Raw genomic sequence first — 14,509 nt, forward strand, 5'->3', positions numbered from 1 at the left:
ACCCGCTATTATCAAAAAACTAAAGTAAGAACGGTAAAAATTTTAAAATATTAATTTTCAAATGCGAATATCTCCTAAACTATAAGAGATAATTTACTGCTATGACGATATTTTTTATAGTGCTCGATGAGGAGATTCTATATACGAAATTTTTTTTATATCGGAACTCAAATGAAGAAATAGGATCGTTTTAAAAATTTAACATAACCGAGGTGTCCTAATTTGAGGACCCCCCGCCGGGCCCCTGGTTGGCCTATAAGGTCCAAATTCAAAACCTAAACTCGACAACACCTCCTCTTTGTGCATACTAAATTTCATTAAAATCGGATTAACCGTTTAGAAGTTACCGAATTATTTCCCTCTTTTTTTTTTCCTATACCACTGTGCCGCGTTGCCAACTTCTCTTTTCGTCTTCTTCTTTTTAAATTTTGCCCTACTACAGGGTGCACACGACAAACTCGATTTAAATATAATTGCAAAACTCATTGTAACCTATAAAAACTAGATATATGTATATGTTTATTCAATATTTACTAAAATTTTATGGCCTTTATAGCCTTATAGTGTTGGCGCCCTATTTTGAAATAAATAAATAAATAAATAAATAAATAAATAAATAAATAAATAAATAAATAAATAAATAAATAAATAAATAAATAAATAATTAAATAAATAACTTGAAAAATGCTTTAGGACTATGAAATAGGTGAGTATGACACGTACTACTAAAATGAATGTCATTTTCCCATTTTTCGTAAAGCTATTACTAGCTTTGTTCCAGAACTTTTCTGGTTAAAGAGAAGTACGGAAACAGAAAAAACTAAATTTCTCTTTCAATAAATAAAAAATTTCAAATTTTTTTTGGTTTTCAATGTACTTTTTAAACAAATAATTTATTTGACAATTTTTTTCTATTTGCCAGGAAAAAATGTTTTGGCTAAAACCTGCAAGTTCTGGTGAAGAGAAAATATTTTTATTTGCTCAAATTTGTTCTGTTTTACAATTTCTGGTACAATCATGCAAACTTGACAAGTAAAGGAGCAAGTATACTATTTTGTAGAAGTAAGTGTTTAAACATGCAGTGTTTAACTCTAAATATATGTGTATATATATGTATATCACAAATAAAACTCAAATGATTCAAATATAAATTAACTTAATGAAAAATTGTGAGTTTTAAAAAGTACTAAACAACTTACCTGAATTTGGTTTTATGTATATAGGTCTAGTGCACTAACAGCTTATTTTGTGGGTAAAAATTAATTAATTTTTTTCAAATATATATATTTGCTCAATGAGTTTGAATAATATTAAATTTTCCGTTTTTCTCCTTTTTGGTACTTTTTTCTCCCCAATGAAATAGCAAATATTTTGTTGCAGTAAATAGTATAGAGCAGGAGTGCCCAAAAGTTTCTTACGGAAGAGTAAATACCAATACATTTAAAGAAAAACATATTTTTATTTTAGATTTTTTGTTGCAAAAACCAACACATTCATACAAGGAAAAAGAAAAAAAAAATCACATACGTACACGCAAAAATATATGATTTGCATTTTTTGTTAAAATAAAATAATTTTCCCTTTTGTTTTGCAAATATATTTTTTAATGAATAGAAAAAAGTATTTAAAACGTTTTCAATTATATGAGAGTAGATTGTAAGTTATTGTACAATAATTTTCATGCGAATAATGTAAGTTTGAAATTTAACACTAACACACATTTTTTCCAAGTGCTTTTTAAAACAATTTTTTTACGATAAACAAAAACAAAATTTACGTCTCGTCAATGTTTACCAGCAATGAATACGAAAGTGTTGTTGTTTTACTCTTGCTTGTATACTGTAAAGAACAACAACGTATTACTAGTGCTAAGCGCACACAGCCTATAGCTAAGCGCATTTACAAAAACAAAAGAGTACCAAGCGCATAGGGCTTGGGCACCCTTGGTATAGAGTTAGATGATAATTTAGAAGTTTTCTTAATGGTATACAAAAAAATATATTTTCTCTCTTTAACACACAAAAGGCACTGAATTTTAAAAAAGTACGAAACAGGTGTCTCATAATTTTGTAAGATAAACCCAAAACATTTACAAACATTTATGTGAATTATGTGAGAATTCAGTGTGTGAAAATTGCAGATGTGACTTGTGTCTGAAGACATCGCTTAAAACCTTGTGATTAAATAAAAAACATCAATTGCATTTTCACTGATGTAATCTATCACAAATTTGTCGAAGAAGGACTACTCTCAATACCAATTAACAATGACGATTACTTCGATCTCATCAGTAATTTAAAACTAGTTCTATCTAATTCCAAAATATAAACACACTCAAAACTTTTTCCATTTTCTATCAAAATTCAAATTGCTTTATACAATCAACAACGTATATACATACCTGCAAAATGTCAATTACCCCCAAATTTATATTTCTGATACATAAATTGTAAGACCTTTGCAATACAATATCCAAGGTCTTTCTGTAAATAAAAACTATTTGGATATGTAAAAACTTGCATATCCAAATAACCTGTTATGCGGTGTAGTTAATTACATCATACACTAAACCATTGCGAGTAAATTGCAATAAGTTATGTAGTAGTTTTTAATGTAGAAGTAATATTTAACAGAATGATGTTTATTTAACTGTTGAATGTTCTGCTAGATATAACAATGCATAGTAAAATAGAAGTTAGAGGGCAGGATTAGAGGGACACGGACATGCGTCACACGTTCACAACCCGGCTGCTTCCACAACGATAACAATTCCTTTTTATAATGGTTTTCGGCAATCATTAGATGTGATTGTTGCAATTCCTCTCTATCTTTTTCGGCACATTCATATGTCTTAGCTCTGGCAGTGCTGTTTCCAAAGTTAGTTGATTACGTAAGGCTGTACTTAGATGTGTGCCAAAATTGCAATGTATTGCCATCTTTCATAAACCATTAAATATTCCTTTCATGACTCATCCGGCTTCTGCTTACGTATATGGAATCTGTAGTTGGCTAATATTTCATTAGGTTTCGGGTAATAATATTCGCTCAAAATGGATTTAATATCACTGTACGTTTTATTTTTCGGGACCTCTGGTAATAATGTATCTTATTTTATGTTATATGTATCCATACCCATGTAACATAGTAAATAATTCTTCTTTTTTGCGATATCACAATTAAAAATTTCCAAGGCCGTCTCACAACGATTGGACACATTAGCATTAAACGATTCCATATGCTTGTGGTTATAAATGCGAAAATTTTGGCAGAGATTGTGCTACAAATATTGAAATTTTCTTATAAATAAATAGTAATCTTTATGAAATTGTCTTTTTAAAAATACCGCTAAAATACGTTTTCATTACAACTACCGTTACCACAAAAATACATACTTAATCTCATCTTTATACGTTCTTACATAGTCAGGGCCCTACATGCTAAATTTAATGTTTCTAGGTTCAATATTAAGAGAAATTTAAAAAGTATATAAAAGAGAATATAAATGAAAATATGTGTACTTTGCACTGAAAAAAATTTATGGTTGTACATATTTCTGTAATTTATATTATTAGTACTATAAATGAATAACAGAATGAATGTATGAATTGTTATATGTATCTGTTGATGAAAGTATGTATTGATGTACATTTTGATGTAAAAATGGTTGATGAATGTATGTACATATGTAGGTATTGATATATGTATATAGTTTGTGTATGTATTAAATGTATCTAATAGGTACTCAAATGATTAACAGTCGATCGTTTAATCGTTACAATTTAAGCGATTATTTGCTTAAACAAATAAAATAAATAATTTGTAGTCTAATAGTCTAATAGATATTTCTATAAAAAGCATTCATACATTAATTTTTAATGGCTTTTGAATATATTCTCTGTGTGTATCATTTCATAAAGAGAGCTACTAAATTAAATTGTTTTTATTTTGTGTATAGTTTGTTTTGTTGTTGAGAATATTTGTATTGCGTGTGTATAAGTGAGAATAACACATTGCCCGCAAGGGCATGTTTGGCCGCCAATGGTTTATAAATAAGAAATCACAATAACAAAAAATTTACTTTTTGATACTGTGTTGTGTTTATTGTTTTGTATAAGCATGCATGAAAAATGTAAATTTTTCATGAAATTTTTAGATGTTGCCTCGGATTCTTACTCAAATTCGTTATTTATGGCTGATTTTAAATAGCGTTTTATTCGATCGTATTTTCGATAGAATTATTGAAAATTCGGATTCCGCAGATATCTGGGGTCTTCTGAAAACTGATTTCAACATACACACAGACAGACGGACTTGTCTAAATCGACTCCGCTATCTATAAGGAAATATATATTCCTTCAGCTCCAGCGACGTTTCAGAGAACGTTAGATAGAGTAAATGTCTCGGAAAAGCTTCGTGGTATAGAAGATTCGTCCCCGATTTTCACAGATTGTACATCCCCTGACCTCGTTGCTAAAGAAAGGTAAGCACTTTCGTTGGAACCAAGAATAATAGGACATATTTGAGCGTTTGATGAAACTCTTAACCAAAGCCCCAGCTTTAACTTGCACCGATTTCTCGAGGAAATTCACTCTTCAGACTGATGCGTGTGATTACGGCTTAGGAGCTGTTCTTACCCAAAAGTTTGAAGGTCAAGAGAAGGTGATACCGTATGCTGGCCGCAGATTAAACCCTGCTAAAATGAATTATTCGGCGACCGAGAATGATTGTCTGGCGATAGTGTCGGCCATCAGGAAATTACGGCCATATTTAGAAGGCTATAATTTCATCGTCGTGACGGACTACCTTGCACTTAAGTGGATTAACTCGATTGAGAGTCCCTCAAGCAGAATAGCGAGATGGGCCTTATAGCTCCAAAAATATAGTTTTGATATTCAATATCGCCGCGGAAAACTTAATGTGGTGGCAGACGCCCTGTTCCGTGACTCGGCAAATGTGTGCCAAGCTATTCATGACAGGCCAGTGGAGTGCAGCTGGTGGAAAAGAAAATGAGATGAAATAAGCAAAGAGCAAGAGCAGTTCCTAGACTTCCTTATTCTCGAAGAGCAACTTTATCGTCACCTCCCGACGTGCGATGAAGCTGTGTGTCCCCTCATACCAGCGCCAGAGGGTCTTGCAAGAAAACCATAACGCCTCGACTGCCGGTCACCTAGGCATAAGAAAAACCATGGCGCGTGTTATAAAGAAATATTATAGGCCCGCAATGTTCAGAAACATTCGTACTTATGTCAGAAACTGTGAAAAATGTCAACAGCATAAACCCAACCAACTGTTCCCCGCAGGACAAATGCTGTCACGTATCGCAGAAGAACCATGGTCTATAGTTTGCGCAGACTTTGTAGGCCCTCTACCAAGGTCAAAACATGGAAACACGATGCTGCTAGTTTTCACGGACAAATTTTCCAAGTGGTCAGAGTTAGTAGCTTTGCGTCGAGCTATAGGGGAAACCTAACGTAAAGCTTTTAAAGAAAAAATCTTAGCGAATTTCGGTGTACCAAAGATGTTAATGACCGATAATGGCTCCCAGTTCACCAGTAAGATGTATACCTCAATGAAATTGGTGTTCGTCAACTGTTGACTGCCCTCTGACTGTAAATCGCACCGTAAAGACCATGATCGCACAGTATGCTGGATCTAATCAGAATACATGGGACGAGGTAATCCCAGAAATACACTTAGCCATAAACACGGCTAAGTCAGACATAACCCAGTATAGCGCCGCTCTTTTGGTACAAGAAAGAGAACCGAGACTTCCTGCGGCGTTGTACGATGAAGTAACACCAGGAACGGAAACGGGATAATGGACGGCTACGTTAGCTCATAGCGACAGGATGTGGTTCAGTGACGAGCTCTGCCTTAGTGGGTTTGACAAGGATATGCTCTCTTTAGCCTGGGAAGCTTGGAGGAGGTGTACCATCAAGCGATGACCCAGCAAACCCCTCCATCCCAAGAAACTCTTTCACCACAAGCCTACCCCAACGTAGCCCAGGATGTTTCCGTCGAATGTGGGAATAAAGAGCAACTTTCGGAGGAAGTGATGTTGGAGATTGTGCTACGGTGGAGAAGAGGAAAAATGTGTGTGAGGGGTAAGTCATATAGAATACGGGTCTCAGCAGCAGGTAAGGTAACAGTCCGTTGTCTACCGGGAAGAAAGGAGGGGGTGTAAGGTCTCAAAATGTTGCCATTTAGAGTCCCAAAATTTCTTTTATTTTTTTTAACAAATACATAAAATGTCTATTGCATCAGTGTTTGACTTGGTGGGCAATGGATTACATCCATCAAAGGGGCGGATTACATCCGCCAATGTGTGTTTGTTTCTTCTCAGATAAAAAACTATCAATTCAGCCCAACAGAATAACAGAACAGTGACATAGAGAGAAGGATTCAGGCAAAGAGAATTCAGCCAGAGAGAACGAGAAGGATATTCAGCCAGAGAGAGGGAATATATTCAGCAAGAGAGAAGACAAGTGAACAGCTAAGACGTGTGTGTCGGTAAGAAAACTACAGGGGGCAGTGCTAGGTTAGCAAGAAACACAGTAAGGCTAAGATTAGGTCTCTGGTTTACAATCAGTGGACAAACAAAAACCTTAAAACATTTTCCGTGGAAGTTTACACTCGGGAAAATTAGGGTCCAGAAGAAACTCTAGAATTACACTCTAGAAGAAAACCGTAGGCAAGCAAAAGCGATAGAAATCTTCCTGGAAGTTTACAGTCTGAAAAGTTAGGAACAAGAGAAAATCTCTAGAATCTACATTCTAGAAATTCCCAAAGGTAGGAGTTAGAGGCCAGAATTGGAGGGACGCCGACACGCGTCACACGTTTACAACCCGGCCAGCGAGACAAGTTCGTGTTAAGTGATATAAGTATTACTTAAAAATACATTAAAAGCATAAGCATAAAAGCTCGAGAGATAGAAAAAAGAACATTTGAAAGAGTGTATTAAAAATTTTATATAAAGGAATCCTGGACTAGACTGAGAACTACCCCAGCTTCAAACCCGGAATAACCGGAGGTTCCTTACACCCTCGACATCCCGATTCTTCTCTGCAAACATTTGTTCACCCTACTTACAGCCGCTAAATTAGGATTTAGCCATTCATATTAAATGATAAATCAGAATCATTTCATCGTTATAAACATGATTTAAGTTGTATTAAGACAAAAGCTACCAAAATTTTAGTAAAATTTTAGTTTTTAAGTTTAAATACAATTTTAATTTTTACAAAATTTAGTTTTAGGCCTTAAACTTTAGTCATAAATTTTAGCAAAATTTAATGTAAAGATTTTAGCAATCTCTATGTTTTAGCAATTTAATTTTATCAAATTTAATTTTTAGATTTTAACATTAAGTTTTACGTTTAATATTTAGTTTTTAAGTTTTAACCAAATTTTAGTTTTAATTATTTTGTTTTTGTTTTTATCTCATCTTCTTCTTTCTCAAAAAAAAAAATCCCTTTCCTATTACTGTTGCCACCTGTTTCATATGCTTCTTCTTTAAGTATATATAACTTTGTCATTCCGTGTGTAACATCAAGAAATATTCATCTGAGACCCAACAAAGTATATATATTCTGGGTCCTTATTAAATACTGAGTCGATTTAGCTGTGTCCGTCTGTCTGTGTAAAACACGCTCACGATAAAACGAAGAAATAGAATTTAACCAAATTCACACAAAATGTTCTTAGTTTTCCTAAGTTGTTTTGTATTGAAAATGGGTAAAATCGGTTCACATCGGGAAAAGTTATGAATCTAAATTTGAAACAACCTCGAAAAAATAAGCATTTTTTACACATTCTGATGTAATTTTCTCGAAAACTATGCAAGATAATTCCATAAAAATCGGCATACATTCGTTTCCACACAAGAACTTAATTTCTGTGGAAAATCGCCAGAATCGGTCCACAACTTCATATACCATACAAAACTACATATTCCCGGAAATTTGGTTTTCTGTTAATAACTTCCGTCGTAATGTCGATATCTTCACAAAATTTTATAAGTTAAAATCTTATGTCAATATAATTTATTCAGAGGAAAAATTTTTTGGATGGGTCCATAATTGGTCATATATCCCATACAAGGTCCCTACCGAAAATCACTTAAACGCGCATAACTCATTACTAAATTAAGATATCGATATAAAATTTGGTGCAAGTATTGCCCTTATATACAGAAATATAACCATGGAAGTTTCTTTGGATCGGTCCGTAATTGGTCATAGCTCCCATACAAGGTCCCTCCCGAAAATCACTTAAACGCACATAACTCATTACTAAATTAAGATATCGATATAAAATTTGGAAAAAGTATTGCTCTTATATACAGAAATAATACAATGAAAGATTTTTTCGATCGGTCCATATTTGGTCATAGCTCACATACAAGGTCCACTCCCGAAAATCATTTAAACGCACATAACTCGTTACTTAATTAAGATATCGATACAAAATTTGGTACAAGTATTGCTCTTATATACAGAAATATAACCATGAAAGGTTTTTAGTATAGGTCTATAATTGGTCATAGCTCCCATACAAGGTCCCCTCCCGAAAATCACTTAAACGCGCATAACTCATTACTAAATTAAGGTATCGATATAAAATTTGGTACAAGTATTGCTCTTATATACAGAAATATAACCATGAAAGTTTCTTTGGATCGGTTCATAATTAGTCATAGCTCCCATACAAGGTCCCCTCCCGAAAATCACTTAAACGCACATAACTCATTATTAAATTAAGATATCAATGTAAAATTTGGTACAAGTATTGCTCTTATATACAGAAATATTACAATGAAAGTTTTTTTGGATCGGTCCATAATTGGTCATAGCTCCCATACAAGGTCCCCTCCCGAAAATCACTTAAACGCTCATAATTCATTAATAAATTAAGATATCCATATAAAATTGGTACAAGCATTGTTTTCACATATCGAAATATTACTATGAAATCTTTTTCCGATCGGTCCATAATTGGTCATAGCTCCCTTACAAGGTCCCCTCCCGAAAATAACTTAAACGCACATAACTCATTACTAAATTAAGATATCCATAAAAAGTTTTGCACAAGTGTTGCTCATATACAGGGAAATAATATTGTGAAATGCTCCTCGGATCGGTACATAATTGACCATAGCTCCATATAAGGTCCCTTTTAAAAATTTACTAAATTTATAATGTTCAATAAATCTTCGAATTGTAAAATATTTATCTTTTGGGATTTTTTCTATTAAAGACATGAGAAAACTTATTTCTACAAATATTTGATCAATTAGAAAAGTTATAATATAGAAGTAGCTGGTGGATTGTATTTAAGATTCGGCACAGCCGAATATAGCACTCTAACTTGTTTTTAATTCGTTTATAACACTAAGATCTATTAGGAGAGTTTTCCCGTTTTGCCTACCGAGCGGGTCCCCGGGTGCCGGATAGAGTGTGGTGATGGACTATCTGCGCCGCCTCATATCTTAAATATGTTTTAATAGGTGGAACCTTAGTTGAAGTAGTACACATGGCACCACTTATACCCAAGCCATATCTACGCTGAACTCCCTGTAGTAGTTTGATATTGCACAGTAAACCAGATTATTATAACATAAGCTAGAATTGGTTCAATTTCACTTCTATAAAGCCAATTTCTTATAGTAGTGCCTTAGTTCTTCTACATATCGCCCAGCACCGATGTGCCTTATTGATCTTATCCTCTATGTGGTGTCTCCATATTAATTTTTCGGTCGAGGATTACACCTAAGTACTTAACTTTGCCTGTCACTAGCATCTACTTGTCTATGAGCATGGTTCGGTATACGTAGAAAATTTTGTCTTGTCTTATGAAAAGACAGATTTCCTTTTTTGCCGGGTTAATATTGAGGCCTCTCGGTTGAGCCCAGCTTAAGGCTGTATTCAGAACCTGTCCATTCCTGAATTTCGTTTATAGTTATATCTATATTAAGGAAATCCATGAGGGCTTGTCCTCTGCGACTGCTGTTTGTACTACCCCAAGCTACATGGTGGGAGTTGGATTCACAACCTATTACCATTTTCTTATTTTTCTTTTGTTGGTGGTAGTGTCGGAGAATCGAAAGACTTCTAGTAAATTGGTGATCACCTCTCCGCTCGTTGGATTTGACTTCTCCGGGTAACCTGAAGTGGCTATTGATGTAGTGGGTACCATTGATGGCACTACGGTGTTCTTATCAGGCATAGGAAGAGCAGTCTCTTTCAGTTTTCAGTTTTCTTTCCTGGCGAGTGAGTTATTTCCGCCTCACTTTTAGGATTTGACTCCTCAAAATTACCAGTACTTGCTAATGATGCTTTGGGTATTGTCTTAGGTGTTTTTTTGTGTTCTTATCGTGGGCGTTTGGAAAAGACAGCAGCACCTTCTTTTCGCGAGTTAGTGGTATCTTTCTCGCTTTTAGAATTTGACTCCTTAACGTTATCAGTAGTAGCTACTGATGATGTGTTCTTAGTTACTTTAGTGTCCTTTTCGAGGCTTGTTGTAACAGCCCTTCCAATCGGCACCTTCCCAATTTTGAATATAAAAGCTTTAGAGGCGAAGTAAGCCGTACCTTTATTCTTGGCAAGACCAGAAATAGATTTCTTGTAGATGCCTATTACAAATAAAGTTCCCTCAGGTTCTTCTTTCCTGTAAAGACGTCCCATTTTTCCACAGCCAAGTCCCATTGATCACCAAGAATTTCCAGTTTACGTTCATTACCCAGTTTACTGCCCCATCCTTTTATGTAGACAGTGGACTTTAAAAACACAGGATGTTCGCTCTTCTTTGCCAGTCCCAGCTTAGCGCCGTCCTAGAAAGAATGGATACTTTCCACCAAGTTCTTTAGGGTGCTAACACATTGGTGAGATGCCAACCTCATCAACATCACGCCCATGCTGAACTCGCAGCTGAGTTCAGCGATTGCGTGGTCCACTATCTTATTATTCACCTGTTTTTCTACCTTAATCTGTTGGTATATTGGAATTTTGCCTGTCAGATTACCGGCATCGTAAAGTGCATAGCAGAGATCGTCCCGGAGTCTTCTTCTGGCAACTTTGGCGTAAGGTGGCGGCTGTTTTCATTTTCCACTGTCTAGCCTCTCTTCCATTGTTTTTCGGGGCTTCTTTTGAGGTACCCGTACCTTCGAGGTTGATTTCGCCGATGTGGTCGTCTTCGGAATATCTTTCTTGGCGTTGTCACCCTTACTCTTAGGATTCTGACTTGAGGTTCCTTTGAGTGAAGTATGGCCTGTCTTCGACTGTGTATTAGAAGACGGGGAGCTCTTTTTCTTCTTAGGTTTATTTTCAGTTGTCAACTCTTGCCTCAGATCTTGTGAGAAAGTCCGATTTTTCCTTTAGAGTGTCATTGGATTGACTAACTTTGATTTCCTAAAGCATATTTTTCAACTTCCTCCTCCGTGCTCCAGATAGCCCTTTCTTAGTAATAGGTAGTATAGCTATGCTATCACTCACCTGTTTCTCTATTTTTTCTACTTTATCCTTTTTTCGGATTTGCTATAATGGTGTTGTTATTATCATCTGAGGATTCATAGTCGGAACCCTCACCTCATATTTAAAGGCTGTGGTAGCTCAAAGCTTTCTCCAAGAACATTATCTCTCTCACCCCTATGTTTTTGCCAATGACATGCTGTACACTTGACGTTTTGCTCACGATTGCAGGATGACGACGACACGTAACTAGCGAGTGGATCAACACTTGCCGCCGCTACTGTATTATTTAGGCCCTGCACTGTTACCCTCATCTTTTTATTTTCTATGTTGTTTTTTTCAGTTTTTTGGTCCGCGGGGAATATAATATTCCCGTCCTCCCCCAGTTTTAGTTGACTAATAATGCATCGGAAGATAGTTACCAAGACCATAATGTGACTAAGGAAAAGAAAGGGAAAAACGACCGATCTTGTTTAAGGTTGATAGAGAACTAACAAAAATTTATTTACAAAAATTCTTACAAACTAAAATAAAATTCTTATAAGTTATAAAAACTATGCAGGGGGAATATTTTTATCAGAAAACATTAAACTCATAAATTATGTATTTAATGTATGGTCATAAACAGGGAAACCGAAAACATGCTCTAAAAAAAGTGTTTTAAGCGCTTTATTTTTTAACATTGAAGAGCTCAAAAAGACTGAAATTGTAATGAAATAATAAATGTTTAATGTCATATTCTATATCCTACAACATTTTTTTATAAATGTTTCATCTCCTAGTTTGAAGAACTAGTATAATAGAATTCCGTTTTACGTTCAGATAACCAAAAAATAACATGAAACCATTTGGTCCCCAAAAAACATATTTCAAACGACAAAGTTTGACACATTTCTTCCAATTGTATTCATAGCTTTTAAACTGACATTTTAATCGGTGTTGTCATAAATTCCAATAATTAGTTTTTAAACTATAAATATGGATTGGTCTCATGAAATCAAAAGTAATCGGTTTTATGTCCGATTTAAAATATAATGTTTTATTCAATAAAAAACTATAACATAACGTATTTTTTTTTCAAAATTGTAAAATAGGCTAAAAACTTAAAAAAAATAAAAAAAGAATTTTATTCTTTTTAAATAAAGTTTTGAAAAGAAAATTGAAAATGTATAAAAACGAAAAAAGCAAAAACATCAAAATATGCACTAAAAGAGTAAAATATGCCCAAAAAACTCGAAAATATGCCTTAAATATGCTAAAAAGTCAAATCATGCAAAATTATGCTCTTATGGGTAAAATATGCAAAAATATGCTCTAACAAATCGATGCCAAAATTCTCAAATTGATTTGAAACGTATTAATATCTTATCCATGAGTCCATACGACGCATCACAAAAAACATGCATTTGCATATTTTGGTTTCCCTGGTCATAAACAACCCACATGCAACATACTTGTGCATTTGTTGCACCACCAGTAATGCTCTGATCGTGTGTTCGTCAACATCAACTTCTAATTTATTGTTACATTTTATTGTTTGTATAAATTAATCCCTTTCTATTTCACATGCATAGTTTTCTATTTTAAATATAATTAAATCTATTTTAAATAATTAAATCCCTTTCTATTCCACATGCATAGTTTTCTATTTTAAATATAAAAGTTTAATCTATAAGATTGAACAATCTCGAAGGGAAATACGTATGCAAATTCCATGCTTCGGATTTAAATATCTGAATTTTACCCGGCTTTTCGTGAGTCGAGCCACACATTTTTTCAAATATGTAATAAAAATTACCATCAACGTCACATTATGAAAAATCGGGCTTCTATTCGCCTTTCGATGTGTTTAGACGGGTTCGGGGGTATGTGCAATAAAGGGGGTAAAATAAAATACACTTCCTTTTTTATATTTTAAAAACGTTATAAAACGTGTATATGTATTTATTTATAAATTTAGGGTTAGTTGAGGGTTTAATTCACAGTTTATATTTTTAAATTTAGAGTAGGTTTTATTCTTTTAATTTTAGTCTTTTAACTATTTATTTTATCTTTATGTATTTTTTTTTGGTTCAAATTATAGGTTTAATTTTAGGTAAGTTTTATGTTCATTTGTTTTAGTTTTAAGTTTTGGTTTTAAAGGTTGATGATGCCGCTTTAGGTTTTTGGTTTTTTCACTGTTTGATGTTGTTTGTTTAACTTCTTCTCTTCTTTTTTTTACCAATCGCAGTTGAAGTTGGCTGCAGTTGAATTCACCAGTAATGGGATGCTGAGGGTAAAGTGTTGGGTAAAATGGGTACTATTTGTTCACCGTGTGAACATCCTCCCCCCCATGACAGACCTGGAATGAAATAGACTTTAGTACGGGGTATATATGCGGGTAATGTGTGTGTTTGTGGAGACATGTAAAGCAAAATACTTAAGGTTTTCCTTTGGGAAATCCAGCATATGTTACATTCGGGTTTAGGGTAGTATCTTCTATCCGAATCCATTTCGGTTCCCTTTTTTACTGCATGGGCAGGATCATTTTCTGTGTATGAGTGGGTTAGTGTGAATGTTAGTTATGGTTTAATAATGGGTGGATAAATAATTCATTATAAGAATTGGTTGGGTTGATGAAATAATTGGGTTGTGTTTTGATTATTGGCTTTCTTGGGTTTGACAACTTAATCATCCGATTCGATTACTCTTTTAGGGTATTTAATTTTATAGAGTAGGATCAGTACATATAAATTATCAATTAAACTATTGTCGTTCTAAGTTTCTCTAAAATAGACTCGACAATTGTCATTATGTGATTGGGTTTGACAATAGTATAAATGTGAAAAATTTTAGGTTGTTGAAGATCTATCATTTCTAAATTGGGTTTAATGTGACCATGATCAACATGTTTTTGATGTGCGTTATGTATATCTTTTTTTAATGTTGGATTATTATTCATATTCTTCGCATTCTTTAATTTTGTTCTTAAATAAATATTTTTAGATTTTTCTAGAAATTTATTGGGTTTTTGGGTTATGCAATCATTCAGGGTTACTGAGCTG

General features: G+C 34.0%; 1 long non-coding RNA gene across 1 annotated transcript; it reads right to left on the bottom strand.

Moving 5' to 3' along the window:
• Positions 1-13,660: 13,660 nt before the first annotated feature.
• On the bottom strand, positions 13,661-14,176 carry LOC124419827. The gene is made up of 2 exons (XR_006940835.1): positions 13,885-14,176; positions 13,661-13,806 (listed from the first exon to the last, which is right to left on the bottom strand). It is a non-coding gene; the product is annotated as an uncharacterized LOC124419827 (long non-coding RNA).
• Between the last annotated feature and the right edge of the window lie 333 nt (positions 14,177-14,509).

This window comes from Lucilia cuprina, chromosome 4, assembly GCF_022045245.1.
Source record: "Lucilia cuprina isolate Lc7/37 chromosome 4, ASM2204524v1, whole genome shotgun sequence".
Lineage (NCBI taxonomy): Eukaryota > Metazoa > Arthropoda > Insecta > Diptera > Calliphoridae > Lucilia > Lucilia cuprina.